The 19,577-nt window shown below is 38.3% G+C and overlaps 1 protein-coding gene across 2 annotated transcripts in view; it reads left to right on the forward strand.

The window, feature by feature from the left end:
* LRRC7 (leucine rich repeat containing 7) overlaps nucleotides 1-19,577 on the forward strand; it is a 621,984-nt gene that overhangs the window by 299,670 nt on the left and 302,737 nt on the right. The window lies entirely within an intron of this gene.

The raw sequence follows: 19,577 nt of genomic DNA on the forward strand, positions 1-19,577 counted from the left end.
GGGATAGGTAACATAACTTTATTCATAAAGTGATATTAAAAATAAATATGTGTTATAGGAATGTCTTACACCCAGTTTTGTGTTTCAGAGATCTTCTATTCATGACATAGGAACAAATGTTGCTATTGGTATTGGTAGATTCTTTAAAATCACAAAATTGTTGCCACACTTAGATTCCATACTTATCTATTACACTGGAAAAAAAATGTTGCTTTTATACTTTAATTACAGCTTAAAGGGCTTTCCTACCCACTCCAGCGTTCTTGCCCGGAGAATCCCAGGGACAGGGGAGCCTTGGTGGGCTGCCGTCTATGGGGTCGCACAGAGTCAGACATGACTGAAGTGACTTAGCAGCAGTAGCAAAGGGCTTTCCTGGTGTCTCAGTGGTAAAAATCAACCTGCCAAGGCAGGAGACATGAGTTCAATCCCTGGGTTGGGAAGACACCCTAGAGAAGGAAATGGGAACTCACCCCTGTACTCTTGCCTTCAAAATCCCAAGGACAGAGAAGCCTGGCAGGCTATAGTCCATGAGGCTGCAAAAAAGTCAGATGAGATTTAATGACTAAATAACAACAAATAGCTTAAAACCAACTTAAAGTCTAACACAATTTTAATGACATTTAGTTTTGGTTTTCATTTTGACATCAATAATGTTTTATAATAAAATAAATTATAAAGCTATATTCATTAATATTTTATATATTTAAATGTTTTTATATTTACATAATTAAATATTGTATAATTTAACAAAATTAAAAGATGCTTACTCCCTGGAAAAAATGCTATGACCAACCTAGATAGCATATTAGAAACCAGAAACATTACTTTGCTGACAAAAGTCCATCAGTCAAAGTTATGATTGTTCCAGTAGTCATGTATGGATGTGAGAGTTGAACCATAAAGAAAGCTTAGCACTGAAGAATTGATGCTTTTGAACTGTGGTATTGGAGAAGACTCTTGAGAGTCCCTTGGACTGCAAGGAGATCCAGCCAGTCCATCCTAAAGGAAGTCAGTCCTGAATATTCATTGGAAGGACTGATGCTGAATCTCAAATACTTTGGCCACCTGATGTGAAGAACTGACTCATTAGAAAAGACCCTGATGCTGGGAAAGACTAAGGGCAGGAGGAGAAGGGGACGACAGAGGATGAGATGGTTGAAAGGCATCACCGACTTGATGGATATGAGTTTGAACAAGCTTGAGGAATTGGTGATGGACAGGGAAGCCTGGTGTGCTGCAATCCATGGGGTCACCAAGAGTTGGACATGACTGAACTACTGAACTTAATTGATATTAATTACAGATTTAAGGTTCTTCTGTCAAGACATGGAAAGGGTAGTCCAAATAAAAATATTTAGCCTAAATTTACCTGTGACTTTCAACTTCTCCCATGCTAGGAAGGAAAGAGCCACATTGGATGATTTCAGAATTCTCCCTTTTCCCTTCTCTGGTGGAAGAATGGCTGAGCAGTCAATGGCCAGATAGAGGCAGGCGAATAAAAACCCCACCAAGTAGATTAATTATTGAACCATGAAGAGCTGAGCAAGCAGGACCTTCTTCAACCTCTTTTTTTTAAGAGGAGGAACAGAGAAAACAATCAGATAAAGTAGGCTTTTACATCTTTTCTTCCTCAAGGTATTAATATCTTGAGTTGGACATGACTGAACAAATGAACTGAATGAAATTTTGCATAACTCCATTGCATTAAAAGCTTCGTTTCCAAGGTGTTTTAAGATCAAAATGCAGAGGTGTTATTTCTCATTTGACAGTACTTTTGTGTACATATTCAAAATAGATTTATGGCATAGTTACTGAAGTGAACATTTGGGGAAAATATTACCACAATGTCCTAATTGGAAGGGTAAACTTTTTTTATGTCATCTGATATTTGTGAATAAGGCAATTGTCAATTTTTAAAACTAAATATATCATTTTGCTTATAAAACACAGTACTTCCCCTGTAATTATTTCAGAGCACAGTCCTTACTGGTTGTTCAGTTTAGGTTCAAATCTAAGCTAAATATCAATATAATGAGCCTGACTATCCAGGAATTCCCAAAAGAATTAAAATTGTAGTGCCTTTAGAAAAAAAGTTCTTTATAGGCCTGTGTTAGAAACTTTATATGATGTCTCAGCTGAAAAATTGAGGTTAAAACTTGAGTTACACATCTACAAATGTTTGAATCTATTTTTTGTAATAATAGCAAAAAAAATGGCTAGAACAAGATACATTATAAAAGTGAAGTCCTATTTCTGGGTAACTTCAAATCAAAGCAAAGTTAATCTTAAGTGTGTGTATGAACTTTTTTATAATTAAGGAGTATATGTGTGTGTATATTTATATATATATATATATATATATATATATATATATATATACATATATTAGTATATAACATTTTAAAAATCAAACATGCTGTATTTCAGAGGACCAGAGAGGCCAATCTCAAAAACTGGTTAATAAAAATGAGGATTCTACAAGGAATTTCCTGGCAGTTTAATGTAAGACTCCATGCTATCACCACCAAATTCACAGGTTTGATCCCTGGTCAGATCTCACAAGCCACCTGGCCAACCAAAAATTTAAAAAGAAAAAAACAAGATGCTTAAAAAAATATGGGCTCTATGATAAAATACTACCCAATTCGAATGAGAAGTAACATAATAAGGAGAAACAATAGATATGGTGTAAAAAAATTAATCAAACCCCACATATATCTGTTTCTATCTATAAACACCCATTAGGTATTTTAATAAGTCACCTAATCTTTGTGAATGTGTGTTTCTTCATCTACAAAATGAAAATAATATTGCCTAATACATCTTCCTCACAAGATTATTAAAGGGATTAAATTATTTTACACAGTGGCATAAAGTACAAGTTAACTTTCCTGTTATTAATACACAAATTTTATCTAGTACTTATTAAATGGTACTTATTAAGTGCCTGACATGATACTAAGTGCTTTGCAACATACTATCTAGTACTCAGAACAGCTCTTTGAACTAGACCAGAAATGAGAATCTTATGTTCAAATATTATAATGTCTGACCAAGATTACACGGCTACTTGACAATACTGAGATTCAGTCATCCTTCCAACCTGTGCTTTTAACTACAATACTTTATTACCTGGTGGCTCAAACAGTAAAGAATTTGCCTGCAATACAGGAGATCCGGGCTTGATCCCTGGGTTGAGAAGATCCCCTGAAGAAGGGAATGTGTACCCACTCTAGTATTCTTGCCTGGAGAATTCCAAGGACAGAGGATCCTGGTTGGCTAAAGTTCATGGGGGTCACAAAGAGTCAGACATGACTGAGTGATTAACACTTTCACTTTTTCACTTTTTCCATGAGTTGAAGATATGCTCTAGAATCTTTTCCTAAAGTCTAAGGGACATATATTAGTATATATAGTAAAGTTCTCCTGGCAACCTATTTTTCCAAATGTGTTCTGACTTTCATGGGCAAATTGAAATAGCTATGAAAAATCCACAAAAATAGAAAAATATCGCTCAGCATAGGCTAGTTATATATGTTTATTTATGTATTTACACTATAATTTATAAATACATGTTTATGAATACATGAATTTACTGTTTACTTCGCATCTATTAAAACATTTATCTGAACTACTACATTGATAAGAAATTGAGATATTCTTTCAGCACACTAATTTCTTTCTCTTTGCTATACTCTTAGGTAGATAAACTTTGCAAATTTATACAAGTCAGATCATTTCAACATGATTGTTGGTCCCTTGATTGGCATACACCCTCTGCTTCTGTTTCAAATGACTACATAAAACATATATGCAACACTTTGTGCCAGTTACTTCACCTACTTTACCTCCTTCAATCCTTACTGCAACTCTCTGATGAAACCATTCATATAATAATGATATTGCAGAGTAGAAAACTAAAACATCAAACATCTATATGACTTGCCTAGAGTTACCCAACAAGAAGTTAGTAAAGTTGGATTCAATTTTTTAAATTTATTTGTTTTAACTGGAGGAAAATTGCTTGCAATATTTTATCGGTTTCTGCTGTACAACAGCGTGAATCCCTTGTGACTCGGTCAGTGAAGAATCTGCCTGAAATGTGGGATACCTGGGTTCGATCCCTGGGTTGGGAAGATCCCCTGGAGGAGGGCATGGCAACCCACATCAGTATTCAGGCCTGGAGAATCCCCATGGACAGAGGAGCCTGGTGGGTTACAGTCCCTGGCATTGCAAAGAGTTGGACACAACTGTGCAACTAAGCACATGAATGTGCATACACACACACGTATGCACATATATCAGTTCAGTTCATTTGCTCAGTCGCGTCTTACTCTTTGTGACCCCATGGACTGCAGCATGCCAGGCTTCCCTGTCCATCACCGGCTCCTGGAACTTACAGAAACTCATGTCCATCATGTCAGTGATGCCATCCAGCCATTTCATCCTCCATCTTCCCCTTCTCCTCCTGCCCTCAATCTTTCACAGCATCAGGGTCTTTTCCAGTGAGTTGGTTCTTCACATCAAGTGGCCAGAAAATTGGAGTTTCAGCTTCAGCATCAATCCTTCCAATGAATATTCAGCACTGATTTCCTTTAAGATTGACTGATTGGATTTCCTTGCAGTCCAAAGGACTCTCAAGTGTCTTCTCCAACACCACAGTTCAAAAGCATCAATCCTTCAGTGCTCAGCTTTCTTAACAGTGCAACTCTCACATCCACACATGACGACTAGAAAAACCATAGCTTTGACTAGACGGACCTTTGTTGATAATGTCTCTGCTTTTTAATATGCTGTCTGCTGCTGCTGCTGCTGCTACTGCTTCTGCTAAATCGCTTCAGTCGTGTCCGACTCTGTGCAGCCCCATAGACGGCAGCCTACCAGGCTCCCCCATCCCTGGGATTCTCCAGGCAAGAATATTGGAGTGGGTTGCCATTTCCTTCTCCAATGTATGAAAGTGAAAAGTGAAAGTGAAGTCACTCAGTCGTGTCTGACTCTTACCGATCCCATGGACTGCAGCCTACCAGGCTCCTCCATCCATGGGATTTTCCAAGCAAGAGTACTGGAGGGGGGTGCCATTGCCTTCTCCAAATATGCTGTCTAGATTGGTCATAACTTTTCTTCCAAGGAGCAAGCATCTTTTAATTTCATGGCTGCAGTCACCATCTACAGTGATTTTGGAGCCCCCCCCCAAATAAAGTCTCTCACTGTTTCCATTGTTTCCCCATCTATTTGCCCTGAAGTAATGTGACCAGATACCATCATCTTAGTTTTCTGAATGTTGAGTTTTAAGTCAACTTTTTCGCTCTACTCTTTCACTTTCATCAAGAGGCTCTTTAGTTCTTCATTTTCTACCATAAGGGTGGTGTCATCTGCATATCTGAGGTTATTGATACTTCTCCCAGCAATCTTGATTCCAGCTTCTGCTTCATCCAGCCCAGCGTTTCTCATGATGTACTCTGCATATAAGTTAAACAAACAAGGTGACAATATACAGCCTTGATGTACTCCTTTCCTGGTTTAGAACCAGTTTGTTGCTCATTGTCCAGTTCTAACTGTTGCTCCTTGACTCATGCACAGATCTATCAGGAGGCAGGTAAGGTGGTCTTGTATTTCCAGCTCTTTAAGAATTTTCCACAGTTTTATATACCACCTCTATCTTGAGCCTACTTTTACTTCATGCCCCATCCTCTTGGTGATCACAGAGCACCAGACTGGGCTCCCTGTGTTATGTAGCAGCTTCCCACTAGCTGTTTTAATGATGTTCATATATCAATGCTACTTTCTCAATTAGTCCCACCTTCACCCTCTCCTTTCCACGCTGTGTCCACAAGTTTATTTTCTACATTTGTGTCTCCATTACTTACCTGTGAATGGGTTCATCAGTACCATTTTTCTAGATTCTATACATATGATTTATATATGATATTTGTTTTTCTCTGTCTGACTTACTTTACTCTGTGTAACAGGCTCTAGGGTCAAACACCTCTCTGCAACTGACTCAGTCAGGTTCCTTTTAATGACTGAGTAATATTCCTTTGTGTATATGTAACGCATCTTCTTTATCCATTTGACTGTAGATGGACACCTGCTCCCTTCTATGTCCTGGCTATTATAAATAGTGCTGCGATGAACACTGGGGTGCATGTGTCTTTTTGAGTTGTGGTTTTATCGGGATATATGTCCAGTGGTGGGATTACTGGGTTAGATGCTAGATGCTTTCAAACTGTGCTGCTGGAGAAGACTCTTGAGAGTACCCTGGACAGTAAAGGAGATCAAACCAATCAATCTTAAAGGAAATCAACCCTGAATATTTATTGGAAGGACTGGGCTGAAGCTGAATTTCCAATACATTAGCCACTGGTGCAAAGAGCCAACTCATTGGAAAAGACTCTGATGCTAGGAAAAATGGAGAGCAAGAGGAGAAGCAGGTGACAGAGGATGAGATGGTTGGATGGCATCAGTAACTCAATGAACATGAGTTTGAGTGAACAGGGAGATAGAGAAGGACAGTGAAAACTAATGTCCTACCGTCCATGAGGAGGGAAAGAGTCAGACATGAATTCACTACTGAACAACAACAAGTGCCAGATTCATTCCTAGATTGTTAAGGAACCTCCCTACTGTTCACCATAGTGGCTGCATCAATTTACATTCTCAGCAGCAGTGCAGGATGGTTCCCTTTTCTCCACATCCTCTCCAGCATTTATTGTTTGTAGAAATTTTGATGATGGCCATTCTGATTAGTATGAGATGATACCTCATTGTAGTTTTGATTTTCATTTTTCTAATAATGAGAATCTTTTCATGTATTTATTAGCAATATGTATATCTTCTTGGAGAAATGTGTATTAAGATCTTCTGCCCATTTTTTATTGTGTTGTTTGTTTTTCTGATATTGAGGTGTATGAACTGCTTATATATTTTGGAGATGAATCCTTTGTCAGTTGCTTCATTTGCAATTATTTTCTCCTATCTTGAGGATTGTCTTTTCATCTTGTTTATCTCTCTTTTGCTTTGCAAAAGCTTTTAAGTTAACTCTTGCCGGAAAGGTCCCATGGATGGAGGAGCCTGGTAGGGTGCAGTCCATGGGATTGCTAGGAGTCAGACAAGACTTCACTTTCACTTTTCACTTTCATGCATTGAAGAAGGAAATGGCAACCCACTCCAGTATTCTTGCCTGGAGAATCCCAGGGATGGGAGAGCCGGGTGGGCTGCCGTCTATGGGGTCACACAGAGGCGGACACAACTGAAGCGATTTAGCAGCAGTAGCAGCAGCAGGGTCTCATTTGTTTATTTTTGTTTTTTTATCCATTAAGTTAGGAGGTGAGTCATGGAAGATCTTGTGTGATTTATGTAAAAGAGTGTACTTCCTATGTTTCCCTCTAAGAGATTTATAATTTCTGGCTTTACATTTAAGTATTTAATCCATTTGAGTTTATTTTTTGGTACAGTGTTAGGATGTGTTCTAATTTCATTCTTTTATATGTAGTTGTCCAGTTTTCCCAGCACCACTTATTAAGTAGGCCATCTTTCCACCATTGTATTTTTTTCCTCCTTTGTCAAAGATGAGGTGCCCATATGTGTGTGAGTTTAATCTCTGGGCTCTCTCTCTCTTGTTCCACAGGCCTGTATTTCTGTTTTGTGCCAGTACCATACTATCTTGATGACTGTAGCTTTGTAATATAGTCTGAAGTCAGGATGGTTGATTTCAACAGATCCTTTTTTTTTTTTTCCCTCCAAGATTCCTTTGGTTATTCAGGGTCTTTTGTATTTCTATACAAATAGTAAAAAAAAAAAGTTTCTAGCTCTGTGAAAGTGCCATTGGTAACTTGATAGGGATTGCATTGAATCTGTACATTGTTTTCAGTAGTATGGTCATTTTCACAATATTGATTCTTCCCATCCAAGCACATGGTATGCCTCTCCATCTGTTTGTATTGTCTTTGGTTTCTTTCATCAATGTCTTATAGTTTTTTGCATACAGGTTTTTTGTCTCTTTCAGTTCAATTCAGTTCAGTTCATTTCAGTCTCTCAGTCATGTCTGACTCTTTGCGACCCCATGAATCTCAGCACGCCAGGCCTCCCTATCCAACACCAACTCCCGGAGTTCACTCAAACACACGTCCATCAAGTCAGTGATGCCATTCAGCCATCTCATCCTCTTTTCTCCCCTTCTCCTCCTGCCCCCAACCCCTGCCAGCATCAGAGTCTTTTCCAATGAGTCAACTCTTCACATGAGGTGGCCAAAGTATTGGAGTTTCAGCTTTAGCATCAGTCTTTCCAATGAACACCCAGGGCTGATCTCTTTTAGGATGGACTGGTTGGATCTCCTTTCAGTCCAAGGGACTCTCAAGAGTCTTCTCCTGCCGGGGTCCAGCCCCGGTGGATCCAGGGAATTCGAAGCGGGGACAGCGTCAGCGATTAGATAAGATTATTTATTTAGAGACAGAAAGAGAGATTAGGAAAGAATAGCATAGTGGAGAAAATAGAGGAGAAAAGAGGCTGAAATTCCTTGGTTTACACAGGAAGCCAATAAAGCCCCGAGACAAGGGACTTGCACCGTCTACTTAGGCCACAGGCACCCACTTGAATAGCGGAGGATGCCCTGCCTTGGGTTCCCTCTCACGTGGGTCTCTGAACCCCTGGCAAATAAGTAGACACGGCGAGCCTCTGTGCTCCAGACGGCAATTAGCCTGAAAAGGAGAGAAAGAAAAGAAGACACAGGGGAAACCAGTCTTTCCATGAACTGGTCCATCTCTTTATTTTTCAGGAAAGCTTTTATACTTTAAGTTATACATAGAGATCAATGGATAATACAAAACATGCGGGGTCAACAGACCTGACCCTTATCGAGACCAGGCACTCTTTGTGCATGCATACAAAGGTCTTAGGTGATTTTACATCATCTTCTGGCCAGGGGGACTGCTAACATTTTATGACCCTTTCTTTCTGATAATGGTCGGTCAACCAGAAAAATTATTTTTTCAAAGGGTGATTTTTTCTTAAACCAGGCGCCACTCTCTGAAGGCGCCAGATAAAGTTGCATTCCTACAGGGCAAAATGTTTGGGAATGCATGTAAGAATTAAAGATTTTAAAATTTAAAAAATAAAAAACTAAAATTAAAAAAAAAAAACAGAGCAAAAAAAAAAAAAAAAAGAAAAGAATTTACTAGCCTAAGGTCTAATGTGATTAATATCAAAGGTTATTACTTATTTTTCCCATATGGCAGTTATATCAATTAATGTATATAAGGGACAAGGGATATGGAGACTTAGCAGCAAATATTGGCTCAACAATGAAACCCTCCACCGGTATATTTCTAACAATCCACTAATACTGCACTAATAATTTCTAACTTCTCAAAAGACTCTGTATTTAGAATGTTTAGAGCGTCTCGTGCCTCTCATGATTGGGAGGCTGTGAACAATCACATGTGGTTGTAAGAAGCCAGATAAACTTGTCAGGCAAGCTAGAGAGCCATCAGAGGAGTTTTTGGACTGAAACACTCTTGTTACACCCAGGAGACTTATTAACTGGAGCTCTAAGTTAACTCTTTTCAGAGAAAGGTGGTTGGGGATATCCCCCTCTTAATGTCAGAAGAGTTGGTGAAAGGCATAATACAATAAGGCAGAGAGACTCTGGTTTGGGGGTAGATGCTCAATAAAGTCCAGGGGGTTCCCTTGAAGCCTTATCTCGCCTTTGCCTGTCAGGCCTCTTCCTCATGACCTTTGCCACGGGCGGGATTCCCTATGCTGGCTCCTGGCATTCTCCAACACCACAGTTCAAACACATCAGTTCTTCGGTGCTCAGCTTTCTTCACAATCCAACTCTCACATCCATACATGACCACTGGAAAAAACATAGCCTTGATGAGATGGACCTTTGTTGGCAAAGTAATATCTCTGCTTTTTAATATGCTATCTAGTTTGGTCACAACTTTTCTTCCAAGGAGTAAGTGTCTTTTAATTTCATGGCTGCAATCACCATCTGCCATGATTTTGGAGCCCCAAAAAACAAAGTCTGACACTATTTCTACTGTTTCCCCATCTATTTCCAATGAAGTGATGGGACCAGATGCCATGGTCTCAGTTTCATGAATGTTGAGCTTTAAGCCAACTTTTTAACCCTCTTCTTTCACTTTCTTCAAGAGGCTTTTTAGTTCCTCTTCACTTTCTGCCATAAAGGTGGTGCCATCTGCATAGGTGAGGTTATTTCTCCCGGCAATCTTGATTCTAGCTTGTGCTTCTTCCAGCGCAGCGTTTCTCATGATGTACTCTGCATATAAGTTAAATAAGCAGGGTGACAATATACAGCCTTGACGTATTCCTTTTCCTATTTGGAACCAGTCTCTTGTTCTGTGTCCAGTTCTAACTGTTGCTTCCTGGCCTGCATACAGATTTCTCAAGAAGCAGGTTAGGTGGTCTGGTATGCCCATCTCTTTCAGAATTTCCCACAGTATATTGTGATCCACACAGTCAAAGGCTTTGGCATAGTCAATAAAGCAGAAATAGATGTTTTTTTCTGGAACTCTCTTGCTTTTTTCCATGATCCAGTGGATGTTGGCAATTTGATCTCTGGTTCCTCTGCCTTTTCTAAAACCAGCTTGAACATCTGGAAGTTCACAGTTCACGTATTGCTGAAGCCTGGCTTGGAGAATTTTGAGCACTACTTTAGAAGCATTAGGTAGGTTTATTCCTAGGTATTTTATTCTTTTTGTTGCAATGGTGAGTGGAATTTTTCCTTAATTTATCTTTCAGATTTTTCATTGTTAGTGCATAGGAATGCAAGAGACATCTGTGTATAAATTTTATATCCTGCAACTTTACTAAATTCATTGATTACCTCTAGGGATTTTCTGGTAGCATCTTTAGGGTTTTCTATGTATAGTATAATGTCATTTGCACGCATTGAGAGTGTTACTTCTTCTTTTCCATTCTGGATTCCTTTTATTTCTTTTTCTTCTCTTAGTAGCATGGTTAGGACTTTCAAAACTATATTGAATAATTGTGATAAGAGTGGGCATCCTTGTCTTGTTTCTGATCTTAGAGGAAATGCTTTTAGTTTTTCACCATTGTGAATAGGTGTTTGCCATGAATTTATCACATATGTTTATTATGTTGAGGTAGATTCCTTTTATGCCCATTTCCTGGAGAGTTTTTATCATAATTGGGTGTTGAATTTTTTCATAATGTTTCTCTGCATCTATTGAGATGATATGTTTTTTGTCTTTCAGTTTTTGGTATGGTGTATCACATTGATTGATTTCTGTATGTTGAAGAATCTTTGCATCCCTGAGATAAACCCCACTTGAGCATAATGTATGATTCTTTTAATGTGTTGTTGGATTCTGTTTGCTAGAATTTTGTTGAGAATTTTTGCATCTATGTTCATCAGTGATATTGGCTTGTAAATTTCTTTTTTTGTGATACCTTTTTCTAGTTTTGGTATCAGTGTGATGATGGCCCCATAGAATTTGTAAGTTTTCCTCCCTCTGCAATTTTTTGAAAGAGTTTGTGCAGGATAGTGTTAGCTCTTCTCTAAACATTTGGTAGAATTCAGGTATAAAGCTGTCTGGCTCTGAGCTTTTATTTGTTGGAATATTTTTTATCACAGTTTTGATTTCAGTTAGTTCACTTAGTTCTGCTTATGATTGGTCTGTACACATTTTCTATTTTTTCTTAATTTAGGTTGTGCTTTTCTAAGAATTTGTCTATTTATTCCAGGTTGTCCATTAAATTAGCATATCAGTTCAGTTCAGTAGCTCAGTTGTGTCCGACTCTTTGCGACCCCATGAATTTCAGCACGCCAGGCCTCCCTGTCCATCACCAACTCCCGGAGTTCACTCAGATTCACGTTCATCGAGTCAGTGATGCCATCCAGCCATCTCATCCTCTGTCATCCCCTTCTTCTCTTGCCCCCAATCCCTCCCAACATCAAAGCCTTTTCCAATGAGTCAACTCTTTGCATGAGGTGGCCAAAGTACTGGAGTTTCAGCTTTAGCATCATTCCTTCCAAAGAAATCCCAGGGCTGCTCTCCTTTAGAATGGACTTGTTGGATCTCCTTGCAGTCCAAGGACTCTCAAGAGTCTTCTCCAACACCACAGTTCAAAAGCATCAATTCTTTGGCCCTCAGCCTTTTTCACAGACCAACTCTCACATCCATAGATCACCACAGGAAAAACCATACATTAGCATATAGTGGCTCATATTATTAGTAGTTTCTTATAATCCATGGTATTTCTGTGTTGTCTGTTGTAACTTCTTTTTCATTTCTAATTTTATTGATTTGAATCTTCTCCCTCTTTTTTTTTTTAATGAATCTAGTTAATAGTTTGTCAATTTTGTTTCTCCTCTCAAAGGACCAGCTGTTAGTTTTATTGATCTTTGCTCTTGCGTCCTTCATTCTCTGTTCATTTATTTCTACTCTGATCTTTACAATTCCTTTCCCTCTACTAACTTAGACAATTTTTTTTCTTCTTCTTTTTCTTGTTCCTTTAAGTCTAAGGTTATATTATTTGTTTGATGCTTTTCTAATTTCTTGAGGTAGACTTTTATTACTATAAACATCCCTCTTAGTTCTGCCTTTACTGCATCCCATGGATGTTGAATTGTCTTGTTTTCATTGTCATTTGTCTCTAGGTTTTTGTTTTTGTTTTTTCCTCTTCAATTTATTCAGTGACCACTTGGTTATTTAGAAGCATATTGTATAGCCTTCTTGGGCTTGTGTTTTTTATAGATTTTTTTTCCTTTGTAATTGATATCTAGTCTTATTGTGGTCAGAAAGAATGTTTGATACAATTTCAATTTTTTTAAATTTTACCAAAGCTTAATATGTGACCCAAGATGTGATCTATCCTGGAGAATGTTCTGTGTGCATTTGGGAAAAGGTATACTCTACTGTTTTTGGGTGGAATGTCCTGTAGACATCAGTTAAGGTCCGTCTGATTTTTTGTGACATTTAAGGCTTATGTTTCTGTATTAATTTTAATTTGTCTGGATGATCTGTCCATTGGTGTGAGTGTGGTGTTAAAAGTCTCCCATTATTGCTGTGTAACTATCAATTTCCCCTTTTATATTTGTTAGTATTTGCCTTACATATTGAGGTCCTCCTATGTTTGGTGCATATATATTTATAATTGTTATATTTTATTCCTGGATTGATCCTTTGATGATTGCATAGTGTTCTTCTTTGTCTCTTATAGCTGTCTTTATTTTAAAGTCTATTTTACCTGTTATGAGTATTGCTACTTCCACTTTCTTTTGATTTCCATTTGCATGGAATATCTTTTTTCCAGCCCATCACATTGGTCTTTATGTGTCCCTAGGTCTGAAGCGGGTCTCTTGTAGGGAACATATATAGAGGTCTTGTTTTTGTATTCATTCAGCCAACCTGTGTCTTTTGGTTGGATCACTTAATTCTTTTACATTTATGGTAATTATTGCTATGTATGATCCTATTACCACTTACTCTATTGTCTTGGATTTGTTTTTGTAGGCCTTTTCTTTCATGTTTCCTGTCTAGAGAAGTTCCTTTAGCTGTAAAGGAAGTTGTAAAGTTTAGGAGTTGTAAAGCTGGTTTGGTGGTGCTGAATTCTCTTAACTTTTGCTTATCTGTAAAGCTTTAAATTTCTCCTTAGAATCTGAATAAGATCCTTACTGGGTACAGTGATCATGGTTGTTGGTTTTTTCTTTTCATTGCTTTAAGTATATCCTGCCACTCCCTTCTTGCCTGTAGAGTTTCTCCTGAAAGATCAGTCATTAACCTTCTTGGGATTCCTTTGTATGCTATTTGTTGCTTTTCCCTCACTACTTCTAATACTTTTGTTTGTGTTTCATTTTTGTTAGTTTGATCAATATCTATCTTGGTGTGTTTCACTCTGCTTTTTCCTGTATGGGGCCTTGTGGGCTTCCTGGACTTTGGTAACTATTTCCTTTCCCATGTTAGGAAAGTTTTAGATTATAATCTCCTGAAATATTTTCTCATACCATTTCTTTTTCTCTTCCTCTTCTGGGATTTCCTATAATTTGAATATTGGTGTACTTCATGTTGTCTCAGTGGTCTCTGAGACTTTTCATTCTTTTTTCTTATTCTTCTCTGCTTCAATTATTTCCACCACTCTATCTTCCAACTCACTTATGAGATTCCATTTTAATTCAACAGATTCAACTCTGAACGGTTTTTTAAGTTTAAACTGTAAACAATATAATACAAGTTTTTAACAAATGATGTGGTAACATTTCACCACAGCAGGGGATTCCATTTTCAGCAGAAGATAAAGAGATACAGTCTTTTCTTTAAAATCCTACTTTAGTTTGCTTCTGCTCCCATATCTTGGTTTACACATAATTTCAGCCAATATCAGCCAAAGGCAGGCACCTGTGGAGATAAGGCATCAGCACACTGGCTTGTAATGAGCCCAGATTGGTGACTGAACAGAAAAAGCTAAAAGGAGCAAAGAAAAAGCCTTGTATCCTTTTTGGCTGCAGCTATTCTGAGTGATTATGAATACTCAGGAGAAATGTTGAGGATAGTTCAAAGGTTACCTTATTGACTTCAGTGCCATTTTGTTAACATCTAGTTAATAAGGGCAGCTCTAGGTGTTATGACCTTTCCAAAAAAAGAGAATTGCTTTTCTCATCCAATTCATACATAATGGCACTCCTAAGACTTCTTGAGTTTTCATTAAGAAACCAGACACTTCAGCAGTAATTTTAGGATAGCATAGTTTCTGATGAATTTTCACATAGAAAGAAGTGGCTGAGAAACATCCCCATAACACTTTCATACCCTTACTTTTCAGTGGTAAATGACCTGTTTGGTTTGCTTATCCTCCTGCTGCTTTGCTCGACCTCAAGATCCTATGAACATGGTGGTCTAGATCACCTTCCTAGAATCTAGGAAGGTGAGGATTTACTTTCCCATTTATCTATCATCAAAAAATTCATCTAAATCCTACCACAAACTGTTCCTTATCCTTCTGTCAGATATGAAGTACTTGGCAGGGCTAGTGCTTCATGCTTAATAATATTTTCAAGGTGAAAGTGTTAGTCGCATAGTCATGTCCAACTCTTTGTGACTCAATAGACTATAGCCCTTCAGGCACCTCTGTCCATGGGATTCTCCAGGGAATAATACTGGAGTGAGTTGCCATTTCCTCCTCCAGGGGATCTTCCCAACCCAGGAATTGAACCCATGTCACCTGCATCTCCTGCATTACAGGCAGATTCTTAACTGCTAAATCACTGGGGAAGCCCAATAGTTTCAAAACTAGAGACCAATCAGTACTGCAGGGATATAACAATGGTTTCTTATAGCCATTTTCTCTTCTAACCTTTGTAGGGCTTATTAGAGTCATTCTTCAGTAACTATGAGGGATGAGTTCCAGAAGCCCTGTGGATACCAAAATCCACAGGTGCTCAAGTCCCATATATAAAATGATGGGATATTTACATGTAACCTATGCACAGAAGCAGAAGATATTAAGAAGATGTGGCAAGAATATAAAATGGTGGGATATTTTCATATAATCTATGTAACAGAAGCAGAAGATATTAAGAAGAGATGGCAAGTATACACAGAACAATACAAAAAGATCTTCACAACCCAGATAATCATGATGGTGTGATCACCAACCTAGAGACAGACATCCTAGAATGAAAAGTCAAGTGGGTCTTACGAAGCACCACTAAGAACAAAGCTAGTGGAGGTGATGGAATTCCAATTGAGATATTTCAAATCCCAAAAGATGATGCTGTGAAAGTGCTGCACTCAATATGCCAGCAAATATGGAAAACTCAGCAGTGGCCACAGGACTGGAAAAGGTCAGTTTTCATTCCAATCCCAGAGAAAGACAATGCCAAAGAATGCTCAAACTACTGCACAATTGCACTCATCTCACATGCTAGTAAAGTAATGATCAAAATCCTCCAACCCAGGCTTCAACAATATGTGAACCATGAACATGCAGATGTTCAAGCTGGTTATAGAAAAGGCAGAGGAACCAGAGATCAAATTGCCAACATCTGCTGGATCATTGAAAAAGTAAGAGAGTTCCAGAAAAACATCTACTTCTGCATTATTTAATCTGCCAAAGCCTTTGACAGTGTGAACCACAACAAACTATGGAAAATTCTTAAAGAGATGGGAATACCAGACCAGCTGACCTGCTTCCTGAGAAATCTGTGTTCAGGTCAGGAAGCAACAGTTAGAACTGGACATGGAACAACAGACTGGTTCCAAATAGGAAAAGGAGTACATCAAGGCTGTATATTGTCACCCTGCTTATTTAATTATATGCCAAGTACATCATGAGAAACACTGGGCTTGATGAAGCACAAGCTGGATTCAAGATTGCTGTGAGAAATATCAATAACCTCAGATATGGAGATGACACCACCCTTATGGCAGAAAGTGAAGAAAAACTAAAGAGCCTCTTGATGAAAGTGAAAGAGGAGAGTGAAAAAGTTGGCTGAAAGCTCAACATTCATAAAACTAAGATCATGGCATCTGGTCCCATCACTGCATGGCAAATAGATGGACAAATAGTGGCAGGCCTTATTTTTGGGAGCTCCAAATCAGTGCAGATGGTGACTACAGCCATGAAATTAAAAATGTTTGCTCTTTGGAATAAAAGTTATGACCAATGTAGACACCATATTAAAAGGAGAAGAATGGAACTGAAGGAATTAACCTGCCTGACTTCAGGCTCTACTACAAAGCCACAGTCATCAAGACAGTATGGTACTGGCACAAAGACAGAAATATAGATCAATGGAACAAAATAGAAAGACCAGAGATAAATCCACACACCTATGGACACCTTATCTTCAACAAAGGAGGCAAGAATATACAATGGAGAAAAGACAATCTCTTTAACAAGTGGTGCTGGGAAAACTGGTCAACCACTTGTAAAAGAATGAAACTAGATCACTTTCTAACACCACACACAAAAATAAACTCAAAATGGATTAAAGATATAAATGTAAGACCAGAAACTATAAAACTCCTAGAGGAGAATATAGGCAAAACATTCTCCGACATAAATCACAGCAGGATCCTCTATGACTCACCTCCCAGAATACTGGAAATAAAAGCAAAAATAAACAAATGGGATCTAATTAAAATTAAAAGCTTCTGCACAACGAAGGAAACTATAAGCAAGGTGAAAAGACAGCCTTCAGAATGGGAGAAAATTATAGCAAATGAAGCAACTGACAAACAACTAATCTCAAAAATATATAAGCAACTCCTGCAGTTCAATTCCAGAAAAATAAACAATCCAATCAAAAAATGGGCCAAAGAACTAAATAGACATTTCTCCAAAGAAGACATACAGATGGCTAACAAACACTTGAAAAGATGCTCTACATCATTCATTATCAGAGAAATGCAAATCAAAACCACAATGAGGTACCATTTCACACCAGTCAGAATGGCTGCAATCCAAAAGTCTACACGCAATAAATGCTGGAGAGGGTGTGGAGAAAAGGGAACCCTCTCACACTGTTGGTGGGAATGCAAACTAGTACAGCCACTATGGAGAACAGTGTGGAGAATCCTTAAAAAACTGGAAATAGAACTGCCTTATGACGCAGCAATACCACTGCTGGGCATACACACCGAGGAAACCAGAATTGAAAGAGACACGTATACCCCAATGTTCATCACAGCACTGTTTATAATAGCCAGGACATGGAAGCAACCTAGATGTCCATCAGCAGATGAATGGATAGGAAAGCTGTGGTACATATACACAATAGAGTATTACTCAGCCATTAAAAAGAATACATTTGAATCAGTTCTAATGAGGTGGATGAAACTGGAGCCGTTTATACAGAGTGAAGTAAGCCAGAAAGAAAAACACCAATACAGTATACTAACACATATATATGGAATTTAGAAAGATGGTAATGATAACCCTGTATGCAAGACAGCAAAAGAGACACAGATGTATAGAACAGTCTTTTGGATTCTGTGGGAGAGGGAGAGGGTGGGATGATTTGGGAGAATGGCATTGAAACATGTATAATATCATGTATGAAATTAATTGCCATTCCAGGTTCGATGCATGATACTGGATGCTTAGGGCTGGTGCACTGGGATGACCCAGAGGGATGGTATGGGGAGGGAGATGGGAGGGGGATTCAGGATTGGGAACACATGTACACCCATGGCAGATTCATGTTGATGTATGGCAAAACCAATGCAGTATTATAAAGTAAAATAAAGTAAAAGAAAAAAAAAAAGCAGAGACATTACTTTGCCAATGAAGGTCCGTCTAGTCAAAGCTATGGTTTGTCCAGTAATTATGTATGGATGTGAAAGTTGGACTATAAAGAGAACTGAGTGCCAAAGAATTGATGCTTTTGAACTGTGGTGTTGGAGAAGACTCTTGAGAGTCCCTTGGACTGTAAAGAGAGCCAACCAGTCCATCCTAAATGAAATCAGTCCTGAATATTCACTGGAAGGACTGATGCTGAAGCTGAAACTCCAATACTTTGCCCACCTGATGTGAAGAACTGACTGATCTGAAAAGACCCTGACGCTGGGAAAGATTAAAGGCAGGAGGAAAAGGGGACAACAGAGGATGAGATGGTTGGATGGCATCACCGACTCAGTGGACATGAGTTTGAGTTAACTTCAGGAGTTGGTGATGGACAGGGAAGTCTGGCATGCTGCAGTCCATAGGGTCTCAAAGAGTTTGACACGACTGAGCAACTGAACTGAACTGAACCTATACACATCCAGCTGTGTACTTTAAGTCATCTCTAGATTACTTATAATACTTAATGAGATATATAGGCTATGTAAATATTTGCCAGTGTGTAGCAAATTTGAGTTTTGCTTTCTGAAAATTTCTGAGGTTTTATTAAAAAAAAAAATTTCCTACCTGCTCTTTGTTAATCCGTCAATGTGGAACTTATGCTTATGGAGGCCAACTATTTGTTTAACTCATTTTTATCAACTGATTGTAACATCCACTGCATCTTTTATTCCTCTGACTATCACATTTATGGATTAAGTTGTGGCTTACTGATTTTGAGTAAGAAAAATTCGTGTTTTTCTGCCACAAAGCCAACAGCACAGCTGTGACAGCAGATGAGCAGTTCTCCAAGGGCAATCAGCCATCTGGCTACCTCAGAGACTCCGGAGAGGATTCCAGCAAGGGCTGCTCACCTAGTCACCCTCTCAGGCAGATGCAGCGTTGCACTGTGTGCCAGCTAGGAAGAGCTGTATAAAATGTTTTAGGGCTTCTGAATAGTTTGGGGATATCTATTGATTTATGATTTTTCTTTAGGCGTCTTTCCATTGTGCATGTTCAGTCTTCCCAATCTTTCAGATTTTACTCTTTTCTTATATCTGCTGGTTTCCCCTTCCTTTTGTTAGCTTTTATGATAACTAGATAAGCCCAACTATTTTTTCTTTAGATTAGTAAATAGCCAAGATCTATCTTATACTAAATTTTTCTGTTTTTTGTCTAATTTCCAATTATTACTTCATAAAATATAACAGTGTTCACATTTTATTTTTAAAACATAGACATGTACTATATGACACTAATGTATTATTAAG

This window comes from Ovis aries, chromosome 1, assembly GCF_016772045.2.
Source record: "Ovis aries strain OAR_USU_Benz2616 breed Rambouillet chromosome 1, ARS-UI_Ramb_v3.0, whole genome shotgun sequence".
NCBI lineage: Eukaryota > Metazoa > Chordata > Mammalia > Artiodactyla > Bovidae > Ovis > Ovis aries.